Genomic DNA, 9,131 nt, shown 5'->3' with positions numbered 1-9,131 from the left:
ATTAATTAGAAGACTATGTTTATAACAAAAGAACTCAGCTACAGTGTATCACCCTGAAGATATTAATATTTACAAAAGAGGAAAATAATTTATGTTGGCAAGGCATCTCAATGTTTATTTTTATTTTCAAAATATATTTAATTCTACATTCAGTAAAAAGGTTTTTTTATTTTATTTTATAATTTGTTTAGTGGCTATTGTTTAACAGAAAAAGATTTACTGTATTGAGTAGAGAGAGATATATTCACCTAAGGTGATTCAAGAAAATTTTCTTACATTTAATAATCATCATCTTTTTCTCTTAAAGGGAAATCAGAAATGCTACATGAAATTCTCAAATATTATCTGCTTTTATATTTTTAGTTAAGCCATGAAAACAGGAAATCAAACTGTTTAAACAGATTTTGTACTTTCTCCGTCTTTTCCAATATGATCCAATCGACTCTTTTCTCTTTGCTGCCATTGCAATTCTGTTTTCAGTGGCTCTGATGGGGAATATCATACTGATTCTTCTCATCCGATTGGACACCAGACTCCACACTCCAACATACTTTCTACTCAGTCATCACTCTTTCATTGACATCATGTACATCTCCACCACTGTGCCCAAGATGGCAATTAACTTTCTGTCTAATAGTAAGACCATTACTTTTTTAGGCTGTGAGATTCAAGCATTTGCGTTCTTGGCCCTTGGTGGAACTTAAGCCCTTCTTCTTGGTTTCATGTCTTATGATCGCTATGTAGTCATCTGTCATCCATTATGTTACCCTGTACTCATGAGCAAGAATATCTGTTGGCTCATGGTCACATGTGCATGGACCAGTTGTTCCATCAACTCTTGAATACATACAGTGTATGCATTTCAACCTCCCCTCTGTAGCTCTCAACTCATTAATCATTCTTCTGTGAAGTTCCATCCATGTTGCCATTGGTGTCTCAGGACACTTCCCAGTATGAATATATAATAGTCCTCAGTGGCCTTATTATTCTGTTGTTATCCATGTTGCCATTGGTGTGTCAGAACACTTCCCAGTATGAATATACAATAGTCCTGAGTGGACTTATTATTCTGTTGTTACCTTTCATGGCCATTGTAGCTTCCTATGCCTGTGTGCTTACTGTGGTATTCCACATGAGTTCAGGAAATGGACAGAAAAAAGCTTTCTCTACTTGTTCCTGTCACCTAATTGTGACAAGCTCATTCTATGTGACCTCTCTCTCCACCTATACAAGGCCACCCTCCTTGCAGTCCCTTGAAGAGGATAAGATAGTAGCAGTGTTTTACACCATTGTTACACCTCTTCTGAACCCATTTATCTACAGCTTGAGGAATAAATGAGTTATGGGGGCCTTGAAGAGACTATTGGGACCATATATATTTGTACAGAAAATGTGACTGTAGGACCTCCCTTTTGGCTGAGACCGAACAACATAAAAAGCTATGCCTAGAATACTGTTTTGGAATATGCATACTCTAAGAATACTGCCTAGACAAATGTAAAGTCTATGAAAAGTTTATTAAATAAATAAAATGATAAAAATCTTGATTCTTTTCTGATATCAGAAGTACCTTACACATTGTTATTGGAATTAGATGAATTTTCAGTATAGAAGCTAAAGAAACAGTGTGATTTTCCAAATTGTTTAACTACTAAAGCAGTAGAATTCAACTCTGTTACCCCAGAGTTTTCATATTATAAATATTTTAATTGCCCTTTTAGAACCTGAAATCCAATGCATGGGAAATATTATTTATCCAAACACATAAAATTAAGAGAATCTATAAGTGATCAAATGGAGCAAAGTACATAATCCACTCATTCAACAAATGTGTAATGTTTTAATTACATGTGTGACACTAGTAATAATGAAGTAATCAAAGATAAAAATGACAGATGTCTCTGATCTCATAATGTTTCTATTCCAGTTTGGGGAGATATTCAATATATAACAAATTTTGCAGTGTATCAAAAAGTAATAATGAAAAAGTAATAATGAAAAAATAAAGCAAGAAATTTTAATGGGAAATTTGCAATATTATTTAAAATTGTCCACCAAAGGTACACTAAGAAGGTGATATTTGGTCAAAGACTGAAAGAGGATTATGAAGTAAGTCAAATGGATAGCTGGTGATGTGTTTTCTGGTAGAGGAAGAAGCAAATGAGAATGTCACATGTAGAGAAAATGCTTGGCAAATTCAAAGAAGATCAAAATGTAAGTAAGTTGATGGGTTGTAGGAAATGAGTAGATATAGTGAAAACAGATTATAAAGTAGACTAATATAAAAAATTTGTGTTTAATTTAAGATGATCCAGAATCATTATTGGGTTTTGCAAAGAGATTGAAATGGGCTGTGAAGCCATTGCAGCAGTCTCCTTGTGATAAAATATATTGGACCAAAATGGTAATTGAGGAGGAGCAAGAAGTAGCCAGATTCCATATTTGAGGTTTTTTGGCAGATCTGATGTGAAATGTGATGAAATTTTAAAAGCTCAGAATTAGGCTAAGATCATGAACTGAACAAATGGAACAAGTCATTTAATTGTGCACATAATTTCCACTCTGGCAGTAGCTCCTCCATAACAGCTCCATCATGTCACATAGCTATTATTTCATTTTTGAGATGACAAATTTTATGATCTACTCTCTTAGCAACTTTCAATACATAATACAATACTATTAACTAAAATCAACATTATGCACATTAGATTGAAAACTTACTCCTATTCCAACTGGAGGTTTGTTCTCTTTGAACAACATCTCCCCATTTAACTCAAACCCCAATTCATGATACCCACCATTCTAACCTCTGTTTCTACAATTATAGTTTTTTCAGATACCACATATAAGTAATATCATATAGTATTTGCTTTTCGCTGTCTGACTTTTTTTCACTTGAGGGCATAATGCCCTCAAGCTCCATCCATATTGTTCCTATTGGCAGGATTTTCTTTTTATTTATGACTGGAAATATTTCATTGTGTATTTATGTACCACAGTTTCTTATCCATTCATTCATTGACAAACACTTAGGTTGTTTCCATATATTGGCTTTTGTGAATAATGATGCAATAAATGTTGGAGTGCAGATATCTCATCAGTATTCTTTTTTCATTTCTTTTGGATTATTCCCAAAAGTAAGATTGCTACATCATACAGAAGTCCTATTTTTAATTTCTTGAAAAAAGTCCATACTGTTTTTCATAGTGGTTGTACCAACTTATACTCCCAATGACAGCACACAAGTGTTTCTTTTTAGCCACATCCTCAACACTTGTTACATATTGTTTTCTTGATTATAGTCATTCTATCATGAGTGAGGCATTATGCCATTTTGGTTTTGATTTGTACTACCCTGAAAATAATAATGTTGAGCATTAATTTTATGTACTTGGTGACCTTCACATATATTCTCTGGAAAAATCTATTCTGGCCTTTTGCCCACATTTAATTGAAATTTTTATTTTTTTGCTATTGAGTTGTATGAGTTTTTAAATATATTTTAACTCCTTAAATATATGGATATATGGTTTGAAGATATTTTTTTCCCATTCTGGAGGTTATATTTAACTTCATTGATCCTTTATTTTGCTATTCAGAAACATTTTAGTTGGAGCATTTCCTGCAAGGCAAGTCTAGTGATGATGAACTAACTCCATTAGCTTTTCTTCGCCTGGGAAAGTCTATTTCTCCTATATATCTGAATGATAACTTTGCTGTATAAAGTATTCTTGGTTAGAAATTTTAATCATTTAACACTTTGAATGTGTCATTTCACTCTCTCCAGGCCGGTAGAGTCTCTGCTGAGAAATTCGCTGATTGACTAATGGGGTTCCATCGTGGGTTACTTTTTTCCCCCACCTTCCTTTAAGATTCTTTTTATATCATTGATTTTTGAGAGTTTAGTTATAATGGTACACAGACACTTTCAGTAACATGGCAATGAGCAAAACAAAGAACATGTCCAGGTCCATATATGTGGAATGTGGAAGTCATTTCTTCCATTAAGATAAGAAGAATGCAGTGAATATTTGTAAAGCCATATTCTTTCACTCACAGACCCCAACTATCCATCCACAAGAAATTGTCTGGGAAAACCAGTGCTCACAGAAGATAATTTTTACACTTATCATGGTAGATAAATCAATATGGATCTTGGAAAAGGAAGACTATTCTAGAGGAAAATTCCAGGAGCAATAATTACAAAATGAGAAAACTATTCAACAAGAAAAAAATTGGCTTTATTTATGAATGTTCTTCAACCAAAATATAGGGTGCATTCAAATGAGTGAGATTTGGGAATGTCTATGGAACAATTCTTGTGTTGTTCCTAATCTTGCTTTCCACATGGGCGTGTATATTGCTGTTCTCAGGATCCTGATTCATCAACTATGTTAGGTATTTCAATGACTTGCATTTTATGAGTCATAAGATAAGTGAAGACATTTTGGAACCTTCTGCATACCTGCTCATCATCCATGACTAAATGAGACTTTTGGTTGTCTCTGGAGGAAAGTGTTGAGAATATTTTCTTTGAGTGAATTAGGTGACCAAACATTTGGTAATCAAAAAAAGTTAACTCCTTAATTAGTGATTTTAGTTCACAATCTCTTTTCTACTTATCTCCTTTGCAAAGTTATTCTCATTTGTAAATATTTTCTCTCTCAAAAAAAGCACAATTTTATAATTGACAAGAATTATGATTGAGCAAGATGAGAGAATAAGAGTTTCCTCTGTTTGCATTTCCCACAGCAACAAGAACGTGGCAGCCATCCAAGAACAAAGATGGCTTTTGAGGAGTTTCATAAGCCCAGTAGGAAACTGTGAAACTCCAGCAGAGCCCAAGATCAAGAAAGACATCTTTGAGAGGGCATGCCTGACCCACTTGTCAAGGTCTTTGACAGTGGTCCTCATTATGGACTCAGAAAAAACCCCAATCCCCTGTGGATTCACCTACAGCCCTGTTAACCTTGGTCCTGTCACCAGCACTCTCCACAAAGAGATCTCGGAAAAGCCACACATCCATTGCCAATGAAGCAGGCCTGCAGAGCCCTGTCCTCACTGTGGACACTGAAGCAGCCCTGTGACTTAGTTCCTGCCCTACTCTATTGTGGTAGAGAGCCAGTCTCACCTCTTGAAAAACTGCACAGTTTCCCAAGAGGAACCCTTCCAGGGACTTGGTGGAAGCCACACCTACCCACAAACCTTGTAACAGACCTGCTTTCTGTAGGCTTATCTGTGTACCATGAGGATAATCCTTGTACCAGTGACAGCCCTACTGACCAAGGACCTGAGGGAGTCCCATTCATCCACAGACCTCAGAAGATCCACACTTGCCTCAGACCTTGGTAATTGGCCTGACCAAAACAGTATTAAAAATAACTAGAGATAAATAAAGTCCATAATGTATAGACAATATAAGAAGATGTAAAGTGTAGCATAAATAAAACACACGTGGGGAGTAAAACTGTTGAATTTTTGTCTGCTACTGAAGTTCAAGTTATATTAGATTGAAATAGGCTGTTATGACTATAAGATGCTTTATATAAGCCTCATGGTAACCACAAAGCAAAATCTTATAGTAGATATACAAAAGATGAAGAGAAAGGAATCAAAGCATACCAGTACAAAAAATAAACATATTACAAAAGGAAGACAGTAAAGAAAAAGAAAGGAATGTAAGAACAACAAAACTGTTAGAAAACAATGACCATGGGCTTCCCTTGTGGCACAGTGGTTGAGAGTCTGCCTGCCGATGCAGGGGACACGGGTTCGTGCCCCGGTCTGGGAAGATCCCACATGTCGTGGAGCAGCTGGGCCCGTGAGCCATGGCCACTGAGCCTGCATGTCCGGAGCCTGTGCTCTGCAACGGGAGAGGCCACAACAGTGAGAGGCCCACATACCGCAAACAAAAAACAGAAAACAATGACCATGATGGCAATAGTTTTCCCTTGCTTATCAATAATCACTTTAACTCTAAACACATTAAATTTTAGAATCAAAACACATAGAGTTTCTGAGTGGCAAAAAACTAAGACTCAACCAAATGCTGCATACAAGAGACACACTTTAACTTTAAGATCATATTTAAGCTAAAAGTGAATGGTTGGAAAAAGATATTCTATGCAAGTATTAACCAAAATAGAGCAGTATTGACTATACATATAGCAGACCAAATAGTCTTTAAGACAAAATCTGTCACAATGGACAAATAAAGTCATTATATAATGAAAAGATAGCCAATTCATCAAGATATAAACCAATAGTAAATATGTGTGTATTCAACATTAGAACACTAATGTTCTAATGTTGAACAAATATTAAGAGAATTGAAGGGAGAAATATACACAGTACAGTAACAGTCAAGGACTGCAGTACCCACTTGCAACAATAAACAATAGATAGATCATAAACACAGACTGAGGAAATGACTGACTTAAACTGATCTTTAGACCAACGAACCTAACAGACGTGTACTGACATACAACAGCAACTAAACACAAATCATTCTTCTGAAGTTCTCATGAAGCATTCTCCAGGATAGCTCTTATATATGGTCACAAAATAAGTATGAACCAATTTAAGAAAATTGAAATCATATCAAATATCTATTTTAATTACAATGGTAGGAAATAGAATGAATATTAATGAGAAATTTGAAAATTTTACAAATATGTGGAAAATTAAAATTGCACTCTTGAAAAACCAGTGGGTCTAGGAAGAAGAAAACAAGTGGGAAATCAAAAAGTCTCTCGAGACAAATAAAAATATATTAAAAAAAACACATATTGGACACAGCAAAAGCAGTTCTAAGGGGAATGTTTATAGTGATGAACACTGATGTTAAGAAAAGAAAGAAATTAAACACCCTTTGTTTGCATTTTAATGACATAGGAAAAGAAGAACAAACTAACCTCAACATTACCAGAAATAAATATTTTTTAAAAGAATCACAACAAAAATAAATAAAATAGAGATTAGGGAACACAATAGAAAGAAACTTTAGCTAGACAACCATAAAAAAGGAAGGAATCAAATAAATAATATTATTAATGGAAAAAATGATATTACTCTGATTGTACAGAAATATTAAGGATCATAAGAAAATACTGTGAACAATTATTTGAAAGCAGATTGGATAACCCAGAAAAGAATATCCTGAACAGGATAAATTCCTAGGAACATGCAATCTTCCAAGACTGAAATCATGAAGAAATAGAAAATCTGAATAGATCAATAACAAGTAAGGATATTGAAGTAATGATCAAAATAATCTCAACAAATAAAAGCCAAGGACTAGATGTCTTCATGGGTGAATTCTACTAAACATTTAAATAAGAATTAAAGCCAAACTTTCTCAAATTCTTCCAAAAAATAGCAGATTTGGTAAGAACACTACAAGAAAAGATAATTGCAAAATATCCAGATTTTATATTTCTGTCTTTTCCAATTGGGACAAATAAACACTTGCCATTTTGTTGTCATTGAAAACTTCTTTTCAGTGACTCTGAAGGGGAAATATCATAGTGATACTTCCCATCCAGTTGTATCAATACATCTGACTCCACAGTCCAATGTACTTTCTACTCAGCTCTCTTTCATTGACATGATGTACTTCTCCACCACCATGCCCAAGATGGCAATTAATTTTCTGTCCAATAGTAAGACCATTACTTTTTTAGGTTGTAAGATTCAAACATTTTTGTTCTTGACACTTGGTGGAACTGAAGCCCTTCTTCTTGGTTTCATGTCTTATGATTGCTATGTAGCCATCTGTCATCCTTTACGTTACCCTTTACTCATGAGCAAGATGATCTGTTGGTTCATGGTCACATGTGCATGGACCAGTTGTTCTGTCAACTCTTTAATACATATGCTGTTTGCATTTCAACTTCCCTTCTGTAGCTCTTGACTCATTAATGTCTTTTTCTGTGAAGTTCCATCCCTGGTGCTTGCTATTGGTGTCTCAGGATACTTCCCAGTATGAATATACAGTTCTCCTGAGTGACCTTATTATACTGTTGTTACCTTTCATGGCCATTCTAGCTTCCTATGCCTGTGTACTTACTGTGGTATTCCAGATGAGTTCAGGAAAAGGACAGAAAAAAGCTATCTCCACTTGTTCTTCTCACCTGATTGTGGCAGGCTTATAAAAGGATGAGGGAGCAGCAGAGTTTTACATCATTATCACACCTTTTTTTGAATGCATTTATTTATACCCTGAGGAATAAAGGGGTTATTGGGGTCATGAAGAGATTGTTGGAGGCATGCATATTTATACAGGAACTGTGACTTTAGGAATCCCTTACTGATTGAGATTAAGCACAATTAAAACCTGTCCTTAGAATACTGTTTTAGAATATATAAAAGCTAAGCAATATAAATAAAATAAAAATTGATAAATGTCTTGATTTTGGGGGGTTTCAGAATTTACTTAAACATTGTTATTGGAACTAGATGGATTTACAATCTGGAATCTGGAAAAAGAGTGTTGTTAACCTTGTTTGTCTTCTGAAGCAATAGATTCCACCCCTGTCAATTCAATCTTCACATCTCACAACACATTTTGTAATGTCCTCCTTATCACCTGAAATGCAACACACAGGAAATCCAATCTATCCAACCACATAACATTAAGATAATCTTTGTAACATTGAGGTAAACTGCAGTATAGAGCAAAATACATAATTCATTCATTTGTGCATTCACTCAACAACTGATTTATTGCTTTACTCTGTGTGGCACTAATATAGGCACTGGGGATAGGGGAGAAAATAAAGAACTGACAGAAATCTCTGATCTCATGAAGGTCCCCAGAGTGGGGACACATCAAATTAATAAAATAAGAGAGAAAAATTGAGAAAATATACAAAAAACCCTAATAATTGTAATGAAAAGGGCTGGAAATTGGGATAGGAAAAGACTGACAGTTTTATAATTTTACATAAAATTGTCCATGAAAGGGCAAATATGAGGGTGATATCTGGTCAAAGATTGAAATAAGAGGAGTTAATAAGTCAAATGGAGTTCTGGTGAAGAATGTTCTGGGCACAGAAAGAAGCAAGTGTAAATGTCCTGAAGAGAGGGCATGCCTGGCAGTTCAAAGAAAATCAAGGATTACATTGGTGGGT

The 9,131-nt window shown here is 34.9% G+C and overlaps 2 pseudogenes; both read left to right on the top strand.

Moving 5' to 3' along the window:
• The first annotated feature begins 370 nt into the window (after positions 1-370).
• On the top strand, positions 371-1,396 carry LOC113614717 (olfactory receptor 2AK2-like; annotated as a pseudogene).
• Positions 1,397-5,245: 3,849 nt separating this feature from the next.
• Positions 5,246-8,292, top strand: LOC113614716 (olfactory receptor 2AK2-like; annotated as a pseudogene).
• The last annotated feature ends 839 nt before the right edge of the window (positions 8,293-9,131 follow it).

The sequence above is a fragment of the Aethalodelphis obliquidens genome, unplaced genomic scaffold, assembly GCF_003676395.1.
Source record: "Aethalodelphis obliquidens isolate GAN/ISIS:26980383/991018 unplaced genomic scaffold, ASM367639v1 scaffold102, whole genome shotgun sequence".
In the NCBI taxonomy this organism is placed as follows: Eukaryota; Metazoa; Chordata; class Mammalia; order Artiodactyla; family Delphinidae; genus Aethalodelphis; species Aethalodelphis obliquidens.
This window is presented reverse-complemented; position numbering and strand designations above follow the sequence as displayed.